We start from the raw sequence: 22341 nt of genomic DNA on the forward strand, positions 1-22341 counted from the left end.
ATCACAATCTCTCAGTGACATAGGATTTTTTTTTCTTTCTTCCTTTCTTTTCTTTTCTTTTCTTCTTCTTCTTTTTTTTTTTTTTTTTTTTTGCTATTTGAAAATCTTTGTTTTGAATGATCATAGGATTTTGATTATCCAAAGGATGAATACTGGAAACTAAGAAGTAGTAGCCAGATGGTCAGTTCACCTAAAAAGTTCCACAAACTTAAACCAGTTGATACAATGACACAAACAAGTCCTCTTGTCACAGCAGTGTGTGCAGCCACTGTTTTTCTGCCCAGGCTAAAAAAAACAGGCACCTTCCACTGGGAAAGGACTTGGAAACAGCATGATACTTGCCACCACGTGTCCTAGTGAATCCCTAGGGCTGATTAGTCCCATACTCATTCCCTTCCCCATCACAAGCCCTTTCATTCCAGAAATCTTTCTTCCCCATGTCCACATTGACCTTGAAGAGGACAATGCAGCAAAAGATCAAGATTATCAAACTGAACCTTGGATAATTTTAAATGACTAGTTAAGAGTCTCCGATTGTGTGAATATGATGCCAAAATTCCAGAAACATTCAGTTTACATGCAGAACCCTACAAGAGTAAAATAAATTATCTGTGATCTTCTCAAAGGAGGAGCTACTCTATTTATGATAATAACAGACTGTTGTGACACTAAGAATATTTTCCTACAAAGAGAAAAGATGCCCAACAAGTCAAAATATTATTGGCAACTGTGAACTGGTTACAGATGAATGTTGAAAAAATTATTCTACTAAAGGAAAAATTTTATGCTATTCAAATTGGTCTTGTTCCTACTGTATAATAGAAGTGCCCTTCCCTTATTGAGTAGAATGGTGTACTACACTACATAATTTGGTTGTTGAGCAAGTTTTATCACAAGCTAAATCTAAACAAATTGTGGAAAAACCTGACATTGTGTTCAAGAAGGATATGAGAATTTATTTGATAAACTCCAAAGCACAACATCCGTGTGTTCATATTTTCACATTGTGTGTAGGTAATGTACTACAGAAGGTTATCCGTTGACCTGATTTTATCATAAGATGTCAAAGTCATGTTCAGTTGCATGGATTTTTTATGAAAATAGGGTTGTTAAAACTCTAAAAGGGAAATTAATGAATATATTTGACAAAATAGAATATTTCAATCAACTAAAAGACAACAGCAACATAATTCTGTTGGGGAACTCCTAAAAAGACTTCCCAAAAACACTTAGAGTGGCAGCTAGAGTAGCAATTGTGAATACATTCTAAAAATTATATACGTAATTGATGGAGTCAGTTAACTCTTAGAAAATCACATAGACTTATAAAACAGGTTTAGTAGTACAATTTATTACTCATCAGACATAGCCAACACCATCCTACTTAAGATTCTATAAACAAGCATTCTTTAGGAATATCTCTCTATCACAGGACAGAATGATGCAAAAACTGCTCATCTTATCATCTTGTGGAAAGTCTCCTACTTATAATACATTATTTTACTTAATGTTTTCCTTTATGTTGTATTTTCAAATATGTTGCATCCATTCAGTTGGAATCTCCTTTTTCTCCACCTCTTTCAACATACTCCCTATCATGTTTTTTTTTAATATTTATTTATTTAGTAGTAGTTATTGGACACAATACCTTTATTTATTTATCTTTATGTGGTGCTGAGGATCAAACCCAGGGCTTCGCATGTGCTAGGCAAGTGCTCTACCGCTGAGCCACAACCCCAGCCCCCCATCATGTTTTTTAACAAGCTGAAAAGAAAAAGAAAGAAAAACAACTTAGAGGTAACATTAGAAAATAACTGCCTAATTTTTCAAAGTTGATTTTATCATTTAATGTTAATGTTACCATACATTTCTGAAGAGTCTTTTTATACTGGGAAAATTTATGTGAGCTTGAAAAGAAATTTTATGAAGTCGTCAGGTATTGCTCTTTTTGTAATTCGGATAAATTGCCCTGATCTTATCACCATCTCCTAGGAGGACACTGGTTGACTGAGTTCTTAAATGATCAGGAAAATGAAAATTTAAATTTAAACCACAATGAAATACCATTTTCAACACACTAGCAAGTTTTAAAATATGACAGTATAAACTGTTAGCAAGAATACAGAGCAACAGGAATTAGTACATATTGCTAGAAAGAGTATAATTGGTACAGCTATTTTTGAAAACACTTTGTCATAAACTAGTAAATTTGATAATGTGCCTATACTTTGACCCAATAATTGTACTCCTACATATATAATGACAAAGAAAGTCTTACAAAGTTTATGTGTTTCCTATTGGTGTTTTAGCAAATTACTAAAAAATTTAGTGACTCAAAATAAAAACAAATGAAAGTTGGCAGAGCTTTGTTCTTTCTGAAGGCTCTGGAGAAAAGTCCATTTGCTTGCTCTTTCTAGATGCTATCTGTCACCTACATTTCTTGGTTCATGGTTCAAGTCTGCATCTTCAATGTGCTTCAAACCAGGGTAGCAGCATATTTTGGGTTCTCTCTCTAATTCTGACACCTACATACACACACACCTCCCTGTTATATGAAACTCTGTGACCTCTTTGGACACATGCAAATATTCCAGGATAATTTCATCATTTCAAGATCCTTAGTTTAATCTTCAATATCCCCCTTACCAAGTATGGTAACATTTTTACAGTTTCTACAGATTAGCATGTGGACAGCTAATCTTTGGGCAGCCATTATTCAGCCTACCACACAGGTAAACCAGTAGATATTTCCAAATTGTTCATAGCAGCATTATTTATAGTAACAAAAAAAAACCTAGAAATAACTCAAAAGTCTATCAATAGTAGAAAGGATAAAGTGTGATAGAAGAAGGAACATTTTGTAGCAACGGAAATTATTGCTGAGCATTTCAACAAGAATCAATCTGAAAAACAATGTTAGGGAGAAAAAGAAACATGAATACACAGAATAATTTCATTTTATACAAAGTATAAAATCAGGCAAAGTGAAATTACATATTTCATAGGAAAACATGAATAAATGACAAAACCATAGGTGGGGAAAAGCAAGAGAATAATCGCACCATACTTGGTATGGCAATCAAAGGGGTGGGGTCAGGAGGAACAGCAGAAAGTTTCAGTGGTAAAGGCAATGTCTTACATTTTAATCTGGTGTGAATAGAAGGATGTCCATTTTATTGTTATTCTTTATGCTATATATTTTAATCTCCCACTAGGATATATGATACAGTTTATAATTAAAAAGCAAAGTACAATGCAAAGAGTATTAACCTTTAACTGGATAAAAACTAAACTATCTTCAAAGAAAAAATGTTTTTTCAAAAATGAGAGAAGCCAACATTTATTTAAAGTCCACATGACAAATTTTCCAGCTTTTCCACAATACTTTGTATGCGAGATGACAAAGGGTCTTAATTCCCAATTTTAAGTACCGTCTGACCAGTTTCACAACTGCCATCTCTTTTTCTCCATGAGAGATAATATTTCTAGCACTATTCTTCTAGGTGTCACAGGCAGTTAGATGAACCTGCCTGTGATTAAAAGAACTGCCTTAAGCATAAATTTATGAGAAGACCTATATTTATTATCTATCCAAAAGTTTAGGTGATCACACAAAAGTAATTTTCCCACCTAAAGGCTTTTTCACTTTTTTTCAAAAATAATTTAAAGGAATTGTATAAATATTAATGTTCCTTATCTCTGTTTCTACAGAGGTCTAGGTGGTAAGCATTATATCTTGTGTAAGGAGAGGGGACAATTATTAACCTGGCTATTCCCTTAAACAGCCTCAGCTGGCTACATACACACCACATAAAGTTTCTATCAACAATTCTAAAGACACATATAATTAAATAAATCAGTTCTAGTTAACTATATTGTCTACTTTATATTATAAAAAGTTTAACACAGAACTTTCCATCTATATCTACAATGTGAAAGTGTAGGTAGCTAATCAAAAATTAATAAAATTGTATGCATATTGGAAGATATTACTGTATGGCTAATCAATTTTATGTGATATACATTCTATGAGAAACCTTTTGTGACTTTGCTCTTGCATCATACCAATTATTCCAGCACAGCTAGCCTTTAAAATAAGAACTAAATGAACCTTGTGATCAGTTTAACTTGTAAAGGAATTGAGGTAATTATGGAACTTAATGATTCCTCAGATAATAGAAATCATGGCCTACCATGTAACCAGGTATCTATGGCAGTGTTTTACATACACAGAATATTCACAACAGCCATACAAAGTGGGTATTTTTGGCCCCATTATACACATGAGAAACCTGAGGCTAAGAGGAGCTCCATAACTTGTCTAATGAAGCAATTTACCACTAATTACACCAGGATGCTAACTCATAAGTGCTTGAGTCTAAAGCTTGGCCTCTTCACCATATCATGCTACTTTAGAGTCAGCAATTTGTGTGCAGAGCCTTTACACATATTGATGTTAAATAGCTCAAAACCTACAAAGAGACCTGCTGAATGGTGACAAACAGTAGTTTATGTTCAATCTAATGTACTAAAACAGAGAGAAGTTAGTACTGTTTGTCATTCTTGTTAGCTAGTTCAACACTAGGTCACTTTGTTTTTTCTAGTCTGTGATTAAATGTATTAGCAAAGCTTGACTTCCACCAAAGAGAAATAGAAGAAATTAAGTATCCCCCTGAAAGCTTGAAGATCAGGCATATCAAAGATATCAAAGATATTACAAATATCTTTGCCCAAATGCAGCCCATTTCATAGAAATGATATAATTTTGATAAAATGAAGCTAGAATTGTGATACTTCGTTCCAAAAGCATAGGGGTGTGCGTGCATGTGTGTGCATGTGTGATTTCCTTATGTAATCTCTTAAATTAAACCTATCATAATCATGATATCATATGAAGTTCCTGGGAGGTACAAAAGATACTGCATGTGTTGGGCACAGTGGCACACACCTATAATCCCAGCAACTAGGAAGGCTAAGGTGGGAGGATTACAAGTTTGAGGCCAGCCTTGGAACTTAGCAAGGCGCCACACAACTTAGCAAAACCCTGTCTCAAAATAAAAAAGGACTGAGGAAAAAAGAAAAGAAGGACTGAGCATGTGGCTTAGTGCCCCTGGGTTCAATCTCCAGTTCAAAAAAAAAAAAAAAGATACTGCATGTGATGCTAAAAAGTTTGAATTCCCTGTTCCATCTTTGCTACTTTAGCTCCAAAATTCTGGGCCATTTAACTTCTTTAAGCTTCAATTTCTTCATCTTCCAGGTGAGAATAATAATTACCACCTTTTACAACAGTCAGGAAAAATTGGGATATATAAGCTCAAGTACTCATAAAGTGCTACTACATAAATAAACAACATTCAAAATACCGAACAGGAATCAGACTAGAAGAATTATAAACTCTCTATTTTCCATATCCTGACCCCACAAGGCTCATCAATTTCCTTCCTTTCTAGATTTCCTAAGATGTTAATTCTGATATGTTGTCCTAACCCACTTGGTATTTTTTTATTGCTTTAGTGGGTATCTACCCCCAGCAATCAAAATGATCCAAGGCTAAGGCTTCAATGCATCCAAAATACATTCCCTCTAGCTAAACAACAAAGAGCCATTGGAAGAATGGACCTCTGATTTGGCTTTAGTGCCCTACTGAGTGTTCACTTATAGTTTTGAAAAAGTTTTACAATAAAGAGAATAGAATATATTGCTTGCTTATACCTACCAGAGCTTCAGGTTTTCTCTGGGGCAATATGTCCAGCTCTTGCTTTACAATGTATATACAAATTATAAGATCTACAAAGAGCATCTACAAAAAATCTTAACTCTGCTTTGAAAACTCTCCTCCCTTTAACATGTGGTGCAGAACCTCATAATATTTTCATCCAGTTAATTCCCATGAATGTACTCCTTCCCCAGCAGGTACAGTATGGACCAGTTGGGATGAAAAAAAAAAATGAAAGCTTTTCATGTTTAAAGAAACTATGTCAGACAGTCACTACACAGCTTCTCTAAGAAATTATAGTTTAGCCCTTGTTAAAGTTTCTCACAGCTTTGGTAAAGGGCATTGTGATCCTTGCTCATTGTTTATACACACCACAGCAGGTCATGATGCTTATGATCACAAAATATGGCTCCAACAATCTGGGATCAAACATTGGCTCTCCAACTTAATAATTGTGTGACCTTGAGGAAATTACTTAACCCATCCATGCCTCAGTTTCTTCAACCATATTGGGTTAATAATAGACTGTGTTCATAAGATTGCTATGAGGAATATATGAGTTAATACAAGAGCTTAAAATAATACGTGGCACTTGGTAAGCTCCTTATTACTACTACTACAATTATTTTGCCTTCACAGGCATTAATGTATCACCCATTAATTATTGCAAGATGTGTAGTTTCCTAAGGCACCTTTTCTCAAATTATCCACACTTGATGTAATTGTTGGAATCTTTGCATGTAAATAATCAATTACCATTTTCAATGGATATAAATTGATGAAACAGCTTCTGGAAGGCTTTCTAACATATTCATAAACTTTATACTCTGTCAAGGAACTGCCTTCTTATACAGAGAGGAATAATGCCTTGAAGTATGAGGAGAACTCAAATATAATCCTTAATTTCTTCCACAGTAGTAAAAATGTAGACTCAAAACAGACAACTTGGGTTTGTATCCAGAACTCTACCAGATACTAGCTGTATAACTTGGGCAAGTTACTCAACGTATGAGAGACCAACTTCCTCACATATAAAATGGGGAAAAATAATGTTATGAATCTCATAGAACTTTGTGAGAATTAAATGAAACAAGTACATCTTAACACAGTACCTAGCATATACGATATATTCAATAAATGTTAGCTATCTCTATTAATTTTTCTTTGGTTTGGTTAGTCCAATTGATATGAGTTCTCTGTTTGTTAATAAAAAAAATTAGTTGTTGATTCTTTAAAGCCTATAAAATGTAAACATGAAGGCTTAGTAGAATTCATTTCTTGTGCCATTATAATGTTAAATTTAGTTCACTCGAGAGGTATTTTTGGGATTTTATTATAAATTTTACAATATGGAATAGTCCTGGAGTAAATTATCTAACTTGTAGAAATGTAATGTTGAGAAGGTAGTTGACCTCTGTAATATAGTCATCAATGTTTCCTTTCTATTTAGGGTTCTTGATTGAACTTCAGAATGATAATATAGAATTAGAAAGTCAGATGATATCTAGCCGAGGAAGGCCACAGACTGCCTCTTTCAAGTTGGGCCCCTCGGCTTACATATGGTATGCTTTTGACATAGCCAAGCTAGTCTGTTCATCATGGGTTCCCTTGTAGCTTTCTTTTTCTCAATCAATGAACCCATCCCACTGTTGCTCTTACCAAGTGGTCGATTTATTTATTTTAATAGTTAACTGCTAAGTAACTTGTTCTCTATGGATGGGATCTTAGAGATATTTGAAAATGTTTACAGTTGGAAAAGGCAGAAATATTGAGGAGCATTAAGCTGTAATGGAACTATGGGTTTATGAGGTTGCTAATTCAAGGAAGAGGTTGTTCACACACTGTTCCAATATGGAGGGCCTATCTTGTTCTTGTGGACTTATTTATGTTCTTAGATGGCAATGATTACCTTTGATTTTTGATTCAGAGGCACAAAGCACAATGATACATAAATCCTGTGATGTAGCAGTTGGCTATATTCTCTATTGCAGTTGATATGAGTTCTTCTCCAGAAGCAAACTTGAATCCAAGTCATTTCTTTCTTAAAGATATCACCCAATGGCATTACCAAGGAATGTCTTATCACCAGCTATCCCAAAGGTATATGAAGACAACATGTTGCTATACAATGACAGCTTTGTTACAAGTCACCTAGTCTACACTTTCAGTCAGAAGGCAGCCCTGGCAGGACATGATGGTACATCCAGCAACTCAGGAGGCTGAGGCAGGAGGATCATGAGTTCAAAGCCAGCCTCAGAAACTTAGTGAGGCCCCAAGGAATTTATTGAGACTCTGTCTCAAAATAAAAAAATAAAACGGGGGCTGGGTGTGGCTCAGTGGTAGAGAGCTTGCCTAGCACATGTGAGGCACTGGGTTCAATCCTCAGCACCACATAAAAAATAAATAAAATTTTTTTAAAAAGACTAACTTCCTTTAAAATATAAATAAATAAATAAATAAATAAATAAATAAATAGTGCTAGGGGCATGACTTAGTGGCTAAACACCCCTGTATTCAATCCCTGGCACAAAAAGAGAGGGGAAAAAAGGCACCCCTGAACCTCTCAAGTAGTATTCGAGAGCAGCTGTTGATAATACTACAAGCAGCTCAGACTTCAGACTCGTCAACACCAAGTATTAACTATCTACAAAGCTACTAATTTAAAACTCTTGGGCAGAATTACTTTGTCAGGCTTCTCTGTTTGTGGAATTTTAGCGCTGGAAGAGTCTTCTAATTCATTTTTTTCTAGCCCTCCCGTGTTATATATGAAGATTCTGAGGTCCACAGAGAGCAAGTAACCTGCCCACATTTCCTTAGGTATTAAGTACAGGACAGCCCACATGTGTGTTCCTCCTGCAAACCAGCCTTCTACTTTTAACAGGTAGTCACAATAGTGAAGTGAAAGATGAAAGTGACTTGGACATAGCTGGGACAGTGGAGGTACAGAAAAAAATTGAAGATTTGAAAGAGCAAATCTGTTGAAAGATCAAATCAAAAGAGCTTTCTGATAAGTCTTATGTGGTCGATGAATAAAAGGAAAGAACCAAAGGTAATGCTCTGGTTTCTGGCCTGGGCAACTGAGGATGAGGAAGAAAAGATGGGAAAGGAGACTGTTGTGGAGTGTGTGGTAAAAGTTCTTTCCATGTTTCAGAGATAACAATTTGTTTGACAGAAGGCATGACATATGTGGGAAGAGAAACAACTTATCTCCCTTCTCTGAATTCCAGGAGGAGAGATTTTCCGCAGTCTCAGGCCTTTGGACCCACACCTTGCTTCTCCCCTGGAAAACAGGTGAGTTGCTTGATTAGGGGGCTTAGGAAAACTGCACAAGCCCAGCCCCTTCTTCCCTTTCTCTTCAGAAGTCAGGCTGTCCACAAGAAGCAGGCTTTCTGCTCTGTTCTACAATACTGTAACTTTTCAAAGGTATGGGCTACTTATGTGGGGAGAACTGTGGGCTCCAGCTTTGTCTATACCTGGGAAGGTAGACTTATCTAATTCTGGAATCAAATATTATAAATGTCTGTAAATATGAGCCCCCACTCCAATAGCTGCTTCATAAGTGGTATAAGTGCTTCAAAAGTGGTATTCTGGTGTCACATACATATTCTACTATGGTTTGAATCTGTTTCTCAAAAATTCTTATTTGTCAACTTAATCCCAAAATCATACGTTAATGGTACTTGGAGGTGGGACCTATGGGAGATAATTAGGATTAGTTTAAGTCATGAGGGTGAGACCCTTATGATGGCATTAGTAGCTTTATAAATAAGAAGAGGAAGACAGAACTGAGTTAGCATACTTGCTCTATCTCATCATATGATACCCTCCACTATACTATGATGGGGCAAGAAGGCCCTCACCAGATACCCCCACCATGCTCTTGGACTTCCTAGCCCATGAAACTTTGAGCTAAATAAATCTGTATTATTTATAAACTACCTAGTTTCAAGTATTTTGTGATACCAACAAAAAAATAGACTAAGGCACATTACTCTTCTTAGTTCTCAATTCAGTTGTATCAGGAAGGGAAAAGAGAAGTTATACATTAGCTCCTCCCAAAGCCCAAGAGTTGGGAAGAAACACAGAATCTTAACTGACGCTGTGGCCTTATGGCCTTCAGGAAAAGGCCTAAACTTCTCCACACTTGCTTCCTAATCTATAACAGGGGAAGAATAACACCCACTTCACCTTTCTTTCCATATGATTAGAAAGATCAGATGAGATAATTCTACACAAGTGCAAGACACAAAGCAATATGCAAATATAGGAAGCATTACTTTTAGTTCAAATTCTTTAGCACTGGCTAAAGAATTTATAGATGGAATTTCTATAAAGAGGATAGAAATAGTATTTATTTTGTAGCAGTAATAATTATATTACTATTTTACTTTATTTCTATTTTATTCAAGTTTACCTATTTCGAATGTTAAAAAACCGACCTATTTTTAAATTTTGCACATTTATAGAAAATTTGAGAATTAAAAGTGCCTTCATAATGAACAGATTCCTTTATCAAGGAAGAAAACAAATACCTCCCATAAAGCTGGGGTGACAAAAAGTAAATACACTTCCACACACAGCCCAGGGATTGCATTCTGGTAGAAATCATGAAAAAAGATATAGATGTTAAGGTGGCAAGTACTTTTCAGTCAAGAGAAAAATGTCAGCTTTAAGAAACAGCAACCCAGCTTCTAAAGTTTGGCTGGCTTTCCTTTTGATGGATTGTCACAGAAGGGCAGCAGCAAGTTCTTGGCTAAGTTTTAAAAATGAATAAGCAAGTTTTTGAACTTTAAAACATTGATGAAGAAAAATATAATAATAGATGTGATTAAATCCCACATGCTTCCTGGTGGATTCAAGAAGATGGAAAATATTTCTTTTTGTGTACAAAAAGGAAAAAATAAATAAAAGCCCCTGCAGGGGACATTCACCATCAGGAACTTTAGGTTACCAGAGACAAGACCTCAAACAATCAATCAATGAGCCTGAGAAATGCTGGCATGGTAGCTTCTGCGTTGCTGTTGCTAAGAGTTCCTGGTGGGCACCAGGCTAAGAGATACACTAAAGAAAGAATATTCATCATTGTTCTCATTTTAATAAAAGCCCGGATGTTGTATACAAGTGTTTAAATACCAATTTCCCTGTCACTTGTTCTACTTAGAATGTTCTTGAGGGGCAAGGTCCTTTTTATATTACAAGGCATTGACCCACAGGAAATAAATTACAATCAAGAGCCACATGGGTAACAGTTTAAAATGTAATTAAACTCTGTGTATTTAAAGAAGAAAAACAAATATTTCATGTATCTGATTTTAAAATTGAAAAGAATACAATCATAGGCCACATGGCAGTGAAAAACGAAACCTAGTTGTTTTCTGAGGGAGGCCTATGAGATTTCAGATTTTAATTTTAAAATTAAAAACCAGAAATGAAATCTTACTTTCATGAAATATTGGTTTTACATTAAAGTCAGTAGGGGCAAGAAGAGGATGAGGAAAAGAGAAAAGGGAATGAGGGGAAAGAGAGGAAAGATGAAGGATAGGAGGGGAGGAAGAACAGGAAAGGGAGAGGAGCCAGGGGGAGTGGAGGAGGGAGGGGAAGCTATTACCCAAATGGAACAGGTGTGAGATGTCAGCAAAGGAGAAAGGGAAAGCGCCAGACAAAGAAACAGAGGGGAGAGAGGCACTGCAGGAAGACAAAGGAAAAGGGGAGAACTCTGGATCATGCCAGGCAAAAGTCTTGTGGAGGCTCTGCTATTACGGAGGCCCTAGGTTTGGAACATCACAATAGGATACACTATTTAGCTGTTTAACAAAACTGGTGACTGGTGATTTTAGAAGAACTGCATACTTCTCACAGGTAATATAGATATTCTAAATAAAATAAGACCAAAAGAAAATCTGATAATCTTGGAGGATGCTTCCCAGAAACAAGCACAGCCTAAAGAAACATAAATACCTTTGGAAAGTGGGGGTGGTGGCAGCAGCAGAGCATCTGCTATCATCAAAGGCTAGATTCTGGACTCTGTGTGTGCATGAACTCGCCTTAAGTTTCCACCCCACATAGGAGAGCTCCAGCCTGACCTTTAACACTCCCTAGCGAATCATTCTGCCTTGCCTAAAAGATAGCACCACTGTCATTTAAACAAACATGAAAAAACAGAATCTGCCTCCTTTGGTCCAAAGCTGCTATTAACTACATTACTGTTTTCCCAAATCCCCAGCCCAGTTATATGAGAGTCTAGCTGATGCCTCCCTCTCCTGCTCTCATTCTCCCTGAGAATTCCTCTTGTCTTCTGGTAAAAGATGAATTGCTTGGTTCCCTGTGCCTGCGTCTTTCTAACATTCACAGCCTAGAAAATGATCCATACATGATTCTATATCCACACACCCCTATTTAAGAGAAAATGAAAAGACCTTGGCCTGTAAGAGGCCTAGCTCAGGATTACTAGCTAAATCCCTAGTCCTACCCTCATCTTGGAACTTAGTATAGCACTGGTACTTAAGCTACTTGCCCTGGAACCAAATTCTCAATTACATGCCTTTCCCACATATCTTCATATCACATGTATTTATTTTTTAGTTTATTTGGTACTAGAGATTGAACCTAGGAGTGCTTTTCCATTAAGCTATATCCTCAGTCCTTTTTACTTTTTATTTTGAGACAGGATCTCATTAAGTTGCTGAGGGTCTCACTAAATTGCTAAGGATGGTCCCCTGAGACATTAGGATTATAAATGTGTGTCACTGTACCCAGATAATACAACAAATTTACTGAATACTAAATTACCATGTGCTAGGCACGATGCCACACACAGAGTGCCTAAAGCCAAGAAAGCTATATACCCTTAGGAGCTCACTGTTCAATGGAAAGACAGGTGAGACAAAATTAAATGATCAAAAGTAGAATAAACAGGAGTTGTATGGGTAAAGTACTGTGGGAATAAGTAGAAAAAAAATGAGCTTCTATTCTTATTATTCATTCTTACAATTAAAGTCATAGTGTAAGCTCCATCCCAGGCTACCTTTTTGAACCTATATCCCATGCTAAATAGGGCCCCCCCACCTTGAAGTTTAATGCTTTATAGTCATTGTCTTGAAATGCATAATAATTTTATTTTTTATTTTATGCTTTGAACATTAAGTTTGATGGGGAATGCTTCAAGGGTTCATATATAGCTCAGCCTCCTAATAGGTTCTCAGCCTCTGACACCCCACACCAACCCAATGACTCCTTCTCATTCTACTCAGGACTGCAATAGGGTTGACAGAGAGGCCTACATTTTACTGTTCCCTTCCAACCCCAGCTGGAGTCTGGGTCTGTATGGGAAGGATCAGGAGCCCTTCTGTGTTTTAGACAAGGGTCAAGGCCTGGTTGTCCCTACCCCTGGCTGGCAGCACTCTGGCATGTTCAGTATTAGATTCTATAGGGGCTCTTTCCCATCCTGTTCCAGGTAACACGCTCATTTTGGCACAGAGACTGCAATACTTTTGGGACTGTCCATCTATCGTGTTGGGAGACTGACCTGAGGGTAATATCTGGGAGAAGAAGAGCTTGACTTCCTTGTCCCATTTTTCCTGGATGCCACAAATTATGTGTCCAGGTCTGATCCCAACCCTTGACCTTGTAACCTCAGACATTTAAGCTTAAAGGTAACAATCTCCTTACCAAATTTCCTGCTTTCAAGTCCCAGTCTCCATTGCATTCTCAACAATGTGGGAAAAAAGTAAGAATCTTTTCCCTGTACCTTTCCAATCCCTCTCCTAAATCCTCACTGGTTTCTCTCTCAAATCTTACTGTAGGTAAAAACCGTGAGGACCTGCTGGAGAGGCCATTTCACTACTGAAGCCCCTAGCCTTTGAACAGAATGCAGTGACTGCATGGGACTAGGGCATGGTGAAACCACACTGCCGTTAGATATGAACACATGCCTGTGCTTCAGATCTAGAAAGGCAAAACAACATCTGAGCAGGAATACGTGTCATTTCCAACTTGGCCCATAAAAACCTCACATTTCTTTTGCTCATTTCTGTCTCTCCCACCTAGTCATTTGCTGATTGGACTTAATGTTGGGGAAAGTCCTAGAAGCACACTCTTGAAGGTGCAGAGGCTCAGGGAAAGAAGCTATCCTAGAGGAGAGCTCCCCATTTATCAGGAAGCCTGCACTTGCTGAGGGTCATTACCAAGTAGGAATGATGCATTGAAATTTCCTTGCCAAGCGTACCCCATGCTGCTTAGAGGACATTTGATGGAACATTGCATGCATGCTTTAATGAGGTGACCTTGCTCAAGGACCTAGGCAGATCCGGGTTTAGAGCTGATCAGGTTTGAGGAAGTAACCGGCTCCTTGAGTTTAAGGCGTTGCCAGTTTAAGATAATGGGTTTGAGGGAAGTTGGAAGTTGAAGATTATTGCTGGGATTAGGGTGTTCCTGCTGCTTGTTCCCATTGAGTTCTCGTGAGATTAAAATGGGATTTGGAGAGAGCCTCGTGGAGTAGGTGAATTGTGCGTGCAGACGGCAGAACGCGATGGCCCCTGGACCTGTGTGGAGGCGGTGTGAGAGTGGGAATAAAGAATTGCTGTTTGAACCTACAAAGATGTGAGTGCCTCGTGATTCTGGTGCCAAGCCGAGACATTGGCCTTGGCATTATGGTGGCCCGTACTTGGGATGTCTGAAGCTTGGGGGTAAGTGAATTTGCTTGATCCTGAAGGAGAGCAAAAAAATGGGTGACCATTTCAAAAAACAACGTGTTCTTGTTTTGATTTATTTTGTTTTTATTTCAAGTTGCCTGTTCCTAGAACTTTCTCAGGCAAACTGGGGAAAATGGTTGACTCGAGGTTTGAAGTTGTTTGCCTCCAAGGAAGAGAAATTGTTAGAGGAAGGAGGCACCCCAGTGAGACCAAGAACAGCTAGGGCATATGTTGATACAATACAAAAATGTAGCCCATGGCTTTTTAAAGACGGGTTATTAAGTATATCAATGGGACCATCATGGTATCCTGTAGAAGGATTTTTCTTCAACAAGAAAGAGATGGCTAGTTCTGTTTACTATACTTGTCTAAGATCTTGGTTTTTAGAGACATCTGATTAATTTGAAAAGCTACAGTGTTAAAATATCAACCACTAAATATGAAATCAAGTACTCTTTACTTATTAAGTTCCATAAGGTAATATATTTAAACGTTATGTGTGTTTTCATAAATTGGTGAATGGAAAAAGGTTTAATATTGCTTTGGTCTGTGTCTTTGCTGAAACAAGGTTACTAAGTGTTAAGATTCTATCATGTGTAATTTATATACAAAGAGTATAAGAAGTTTCAGTTGGGTTTCAATTACAGTATAATAGTACCTTAGAAAACATAAAAGTATTTCATCTTATTAAAGTGGAGTAATTTTATAAGGGTTGTTTCAGAATGTGATTTTATAAAAAGCGTTAACGGTTAAAAAAGGGATATAAAAAGGTTCAAGATGTGGAAATATATTTTAATATAAAAGGTTAAAGGTTAAATAAATGTTTCTAGATGAGATAATCTCTGTATGGTAAAGTAAAAAGTTGTAAATGCCATTTAAAAAGATTTTGAGGAAACTAGACTTACTTTAAAAGCTTGAGAAAGGAAGAAAGAAGAAAAAGGTATTTGTACATGGCAGATTGAGACAAAGCTTCTCAATGGAGTAAAAAAGGGCCTTTGGTTGAAGGGCAGCCATGTAAACTAACATTAAAGCAATTTATACAGAATCTAAGCCTCGTTTAAAAGAGTAAAGCGGTAGGTGGTGAAAAAGTACATTTAAAAGTACAGTATAGATGATAATTAATAGGCTTTAAAAGGTTAAATTGAAGGGGGTCGAGATACCTTCATGGCGGAAAAAAGATTGCTTTACTCATCAAACTATGTACTTATTAAACTAAAAAGAGGGAGATGAGATAATCTTTGTGTGGTAAAGTAAAAAGTTGTAAAATGTCTAAATAAGTTGCAAAAGGGTTTAAAAGGTCAAATTGAAGGTGGTTAAGATGCCTTCATGATGGAGAAAAAAATATAACCCATGAAAATGGGAAGATAATAAGATAAAAGATTTAGATAAAGAAGATTAAAAATTTGAAGTGGAAAACTTCAAAAACAGAAGTACAGGAAGGTAAAAAAAGAGAGAGAGAGAAGATGTAGAAAGATAAAAAAGATATAGGAAGATAAAAAAGATGTAGAAAGACAAGAATTTTAAACCCACAAAATAGGAAACAAAAGAAAACTAGGAGAGAAAAAAAAGCAACTAAGGGTAAATATAAAAACCTTAGAAGAAAAGTAGAAGATAGAAATAAGATAAAAAATGGTTGAAAATGTCAAGTAAAGGTATTTCAGATAGAAAATGCAAAAGGCTAAGACAACTATGGTTTAAAACCACATCTAAAAATTATAAGGACTAAAATAATTCTAAAAACTAAGGCAAAATGCTTTTGAAAGACTTAAATTTAAAAGGATCTTTAAGGGGTACATATCCCCCAAAGATAAACTTAAAATAACCCTTTTTTTACTCTAAACTTTCTAAATTTGCATTCATCAGGACTTAGTGCTGCGGAAAGACATATGTATCTGAAAAATGTACATAAGCCTAAGGTACTTTGGAAAGATATTCTAACAGGACAATGGAAAGGTCCCGACCCAGTTATTGTCTGGAGTCGGGGTTCCGTTTGTGTGTTCCCACAGGGAGAACAGCAGCCGATTTGGATTCCAGAGAGGTTAACCAAAACAATTTCTACAGAAAAAGAAGATGATTTGACTGAAATCCATAATAGCTGAAATCCAGAGCTCCAGCTTGGCTATTCTTACATCTGCGACAGTGATTAACCACGGTGCTTTTTTTCAATATCTATTTTATTATTGCTTTTTCCCACATCATAAAGTTCTATTTTATTTTTTGAGCTCATACAAACCTAGGTTAATGTTTTTCTGATCAGTTTTGTTTTTTGACTGTTTTTAATTTTTTGACTGTGGAGTTTTTAAACATTGCAATGGAGATTTTACCTAGGTAAAGCTACAAGGCCGTTATTATTGTCTTATGTGTTGTATGTTATGTCTGCACTGTTTTGTGTTGCATGTCAGTATGTGTGTATGTCCATATGAGGAGCGCTCATGAAAAAATGGATCCGAATTTTTTTTTTTTATTCACGTGATTTAAGTGGTTTAATCTAATTAGGTAAACAGCTGTTAATGATTGTTTTCAAAGGTGGTTAATAGATCTGTTTGCTTACTATTGTTTTTAAAGGTGATTAACAGATCTGTTTGTTTACTTTCACTTTTCCTTTTCATTATATTTAATAATTCTGTTCAGGATAATGTCTCTTTAACATCATTACCAGAATTCCCATCTCCATCCCAGTGCCGGTGAAGACTAAGAAAACCAAACTACAGCTTCTATGATAGCTACCACAGTAAACTGTATAAACTGATGCATCAATGAATATAACTCAACAAGTAATGCTCAATCAAGGATTTGATTTACTTTGTGAGGAAATGGACATATTGATAGACTCTTCCACTTTGAACTGCCTGCAGAACCTGACTGGACTATTTATCAGTTGCATGCATTGTGATCTATCGTCTGGTGCAGCGAATGGTGGTAATGCTGGCATATTTTTGCTGATGGTGTCACCAGTGATGCAATTTCCTTGCCAGCGCACCCCATGTTAATTGTGGTAATGCTGGCATCTTTGCTGATGGTGTCACCAGTGATGCAATTTTTCCAAAGGAGCCGTCAATTGGCTTGGTGTCGTGGCATTTCTGTATCTTCCTCCCTTCTACTAGTGATGGTCTAAAATTTGGGGGCCAACAGAGGTGAGGCAAGAACCTCACCCCCCCACTGGCACCAAGGTTAAATTTGGGGGCCAACAGAGGTGAGGCAAGAACCTCACCCCCCCACTGGTGCTTAGGCCTATCCACAAGCATGGCTGAATGCTGGACCGGTAGTCAGCGACGGGTTGATCTGATTGCAGTGGATTCAACCTAAGACAGGGGACTGACGCCTAGAGGTCAGTTCATCCGATGACGGGTAAGAACCATATGTTGAATTGGACAACCTACCAGGCACGGTCCTAAGCCGCATTGCTTGTTGTTTAATTAATCAGAAGGGGGGAGATGCTGAGGGCCATTACCAAGTAGGAATGATGCATTGAAATTTCCTTGCCAAGCGTACCCCATGCTGCTTAGAGGACATTTGATGGAACATTGCATGCATGCTTTAATGAGGTGACCTTGCTCAAGGACCTAGGCAGATCCGGGTTTAGAGCTGATCAGGTTTGAGGAAGTAACCGGCTCCTTGAGTTTAAGGCGTTGCCAGTTTAAGATAATGGGTTTGAGGGAAGTTGGAAGTTGAAGATTATTGCTGGGATTAGGGTGTTCCTGCTGCTTGTTCCCATTGAGTTCTCGTGAGATTAAAATGGGATTTGGAGAGAGCCTCGTGGAGTAGGTGAATTGTGCGTGCAGACGGCAGAACGCGATGGCCCCTGGACCTGTGTGGAGGCGGTGTGAGAGTGGGAATAAAGAATTGCTGTTTGAACCTACAAAGATGTGAGTGCCTCGTGATTCTGGTGCCAAGCCGAGACATTGGCCTTGGCATGCACTAAGCTCAGAGGAGGGGAAGACAATCTCCTTAAGAGCTTTGGATGAGTGTGTATAAAAGCCACGATAGTTTCCTTAACTATTGACTAAAACATATTTTGAAATTTGGGGGAAATATATAAAAGAAAACATAAAAGAAAAATTAAAGCCCACTGCTCTGAGATTGCCTCTCGTGAAGACTTGGCATACCACATTCCAGCCTTTCACCATGGACTACTCTCATCACTTTTTACTGAGTCCTCACAAAGCGGCAAACAGCATGCTAAGCTTTTTTCACTTTGTCCTAACAACAATGTTTTAAGATAGGAATCGTTATCCACATTTGGGGATTACAGAACAAATAACTGAAGAGGTAAAATATGAGGCCGCTCTTAGACAGTAGTGCTGAGAACCAAATGCAGTGTGTCTGATTCCAAAACTCCTGCCCTTCACCACTTCCCTCGAGCTTTTGTCATTATTGCTAAGAAAACTGAGATTCTGCTGTCTTCAAATATGCTTGCTTAATAGCATTTTGTAAAAAATTTCCTTTGATTAAATATCCCATTTTAAGATGAATAATAATCTATTTACCAACCCTTTAGTTGCATGTTTAGGTTGATAATTTTATGCTATTATAAATAACACTACAATGAATATTCATAGAGACAAATCTTTGTACACATACCCATGAAAACCTTCTTGGGATGACATGGATGTTATGTTAGAAGCTATATATATTCTTAAGGTAATACATGATTGTTGACAAATTGTCTTACATCAAAGTCATGGAGGAGCAGTTTGCCCCCAGGAGACAATTGAAAATGTTTATAGACTTTTTAATTGTAAAGAGTGAGCAAGCATTTAACAGGTAGAGACCAAAGATGCTATTAAACAGTCAGCAATGCACAGGTCATCCATTCACTCACTAAAGTTATAAAATTATTTGTCCAGAATATCAATAGTGCCAATGCTGAGAACCTCGTGATAATTTGGGGCATTGATTTGGCCAGATTAAGAGATACCTAGACATTTGGTAAAGCATTATGGGGGAGGCGGGGGGGGGGGGGGGGAGGGTATCTGTGAGAATGTTTCCAGAAAAAGATAGCTTGCATATTTGAGTGGATTGGGTGGGGGGATCTGCCCTCAATGTGGATGCCATTCAATTGGCCTAGGACCCAGAGTGAATGAAAACAGAAAAAAGTTCACGTGTCTGTTTGCTTATCTATCTATCTATCTGTCTGTCTGTCTACCTATGGAAACTGGGATATATTCTTCTTTTCCTGTCCTTGTACATCAAAACTCCAGTTTCCTCTTTAGCCATTGGACTCCAGGACATATAGTGGTCTCTGGGTTCTCAGACCTTAATCTCAGACTGATATTATACCATCAGCCTCCCTTGTTCTGAAACCCTGGGATTTGGACTGAGCCACACTATTAGCATCCTAGAGTCTATGTCTTGCACACAGCCTGTCATGGGACACTTCAGCCTTCATTATTGCATAAACCAGTTCCCCTTTCATCTATCTATCTATCTATCTATCTATTATAATTTAGATTTGAGGTGTTCCCCAAAAGTACATGTGGGAGACAATGCAAGAAAGTTTAGAGGTGAAATGATGGGGTTTTGAGAGCCTAAACCTAATCCACTTGAATGGATTAACTAGGTGATAACTACAGGCAGGTAGGGTATGGCTGGAGGGGGTGCTGGGGGCATGCCTTTGGGATGTATATTTTGTCCCTGAAGAGCTGAGTTAAATCTCTTTCTTCCTTCTCTCTCTCTCTCTCTCTCTCTCTCTCTCTCTCTCTCTCTCTCTCTCTCTCTCTCTCTCTCTCTCTCTCTCTCTCTCTCCTTTCTGATTGTCAGGTCCTGAGCTGTTTTCTTCCGCCACACCCTTCTACCATGAATCAGAGTTGGCCACTTGTGAACTGAGTTCTCTGAAATAATGAGCCCCAAATAAGCTTCTCCTCTTCTAAAATTGTTCTTGTCAAGCCTTTTGGTCATAGCAATGAAAAAGCAGACTAAAACACTATTGATACTGCTGGTTATCAGTGAGGAGTCCTGCTTCCTCTCATGTTGAAGTCTGAACATTAGAGAAGCACACTGAGGCAAGCACATAAAGCAGGGTTTATTTTAAAATGGCTAATATAGACTTCTCCAGGGAGGGAGAAGGGGGCCATAGCTGGTATCCTGGTATGCCAAGCAGCAAGGTGTTCGGCCCTTTTACGTGTCCTAGGTTCCTTTATTCTCCTGCCCTCTTCCACTTAACTTTCTCCTCTTTGCATTTGTGACTAGGAATTTGACTAGACCTAGGATGGGATGGCCTAAAGGTGGGAAACAGGTGTGCTGAAGGGGGAAGGGCAGGACGGAGCAGCCAAGGACACATTAATTAACAATCTTATAGATTCCTGTAGGGAGGGGCAATTCCTGGGACAGGTTAATTTAGCAGGGGAAAGTTCTTAATAAGGGTGGAGGAAGGGCTTTGAAGGATTAACATTTTGATCCTTCAGGGGACAGTCTCCAACTTCTCAGACTCACTCAAAATTGGCCTCCTTGATCCGACCTGACTCGATTTACCTATCTATGCTGACTGCCTGTCTAATTCTAGCTTCACTATTTCTCTATCCTGTTGGTTCTGTCTCTCTGCAGAACCCTAATATATACTCTAACCTCCACAACAGCCATAACAGTGGATGTAGTCTTGAGACAAAATGAAGACTATAATACAGACTCTTTCACTTATTCTAACATGATTTATCAGGTTAAATATGATTTATTAATTACCAGATACTGTGGTAGCTGCTAAGTTAGCATTCAAGAAAGAGGGTCAGGTCAACAGTGAAGAGTAAAGAGAGGAAGTAGGTTGGAAGTAAATTTAAGTTTCCCTCACTAGTGAGAAAGCATATCTATTTCATAATATACCTTCATATTTTCCCATATAATTTAGCATTAAATTATTTCCATATGGGGCTGGGGTTGGAGCTCAGTGGTAGAGCACTTGCCTAGCCTGTGTGAGGCACTGGGTTTGATCCTCAGCACCACATAAAAATAAATAAATAAAGGTATAAAAATTATTTCCATATAATTCTACATGAAATTATACAGCCTCCCAAGGTTACTACAATAAATTATTGACATTGCTATATTCCTACATACACGAATGCTTGACTCTGTTTCTTTAGAGGCTGTTTCTAAGAAATAAAGTTGGATCTTCCTTCAACAGAGACCCAAGATCTTAAATATGAAACATTCTTATGGTGATAGTGACTTCTCTTTTCCCATTTGACCTTTTTGTTCTCTAATTTAACATAGCAGAACCTCAATTTGGCAATTTCAAGGTGTAAAATGTTTTCTTGCCTTTTGTATTTTAAATGAGTAGGCACTACCTGACTGCCAGCTCCTTGCTGTCTATCCACAGTAGGCATACGTAAAAAGGAGGGATCAAATAAAAAGCTGTTCCTCTTATTTCTCCATTTAAAAAAGGGATTGCAAAGGAGAGGTGAGAGATGCCTCAGCTTCCAGCTGTCCTGTCAGCCTCCTCTCCAGAGATCTGTGCCCCCTCCCTGCAGGGTTAACTCAGCCTGGTACAGTCACTGCCAAGGGCTGCTCTCTTCCTTGCTTTTCTGCAGGATTACCTCAGGGTTAGGATCAAAAGGAGATGTGGCTGTACTAGGCTTTCAAAGCAGTGCTCAGAGGAAAGGAAGTGAGAGAAGAATCTGATCCTAGTCTCACATACCTAGAGACAAAAAAAAAAAAAAGAGAGAGAGAGAGAGAGAAAGAAGCAGCCAGTCCTAGTACCTGCACAGCATACACACCCTCCCACTTAGCAGTCCTCTAGAAACAGGAGGAGGCCAACATGGAAACATCAGTACTTTGTGAACTGGCCACTAAAGAGGAGGGTTTATAGCTTCACTTTTCCAGAGAAACTTATGCAGAAAAGACTAAAAAATCTAGAAAGGTTTCCTTAGCAACTCTGGGATAATCTTTCCCACAATGTCCCAAGCCTGTAGTTCTTAATTCCATTACAACTGTTATTAAACT

At 37.8% G+C, this 22341-nt stretch overlaps 1 protein-coding gene and 1 pseudogene across 2 annotated transcripts in view; one reads left to right on the top strand and one right to left on the bottom strand.

Annotated features, from left to right (window-relative positions):
- The window catches only part of Pde11a (phosphodiesterase 11A), a 381907-nt gene that overhangs the window by 346710 nt on the left and 12856 nt on the right, over positions 1-22341 (bottom strand). The window lies entirely within an intron of this gene.
- LOC101978200 (cytosolic 5'-nucleotidase 3A pseudogene) lies at positions 545-1043 on the top strand (annotated as a pseudogene).

This window comes from Ictidomys tridecemlineatus, chromosome 7 (genome assembly GCF_052094955.1).
Source record: "Ictidomys tridecemlineatus isolate mIctTri1 chromosome 7, mIctTri1.hap1, whole genome shotgun sequence".
Classification (NCBI taxonomy): domain Eukaryota; kingdom Metazoa; phylum Chordata; class Mammalia; order Rodentia; family Sciuridae; genus Ictidomys; species Ictidomys tridecemlineatus.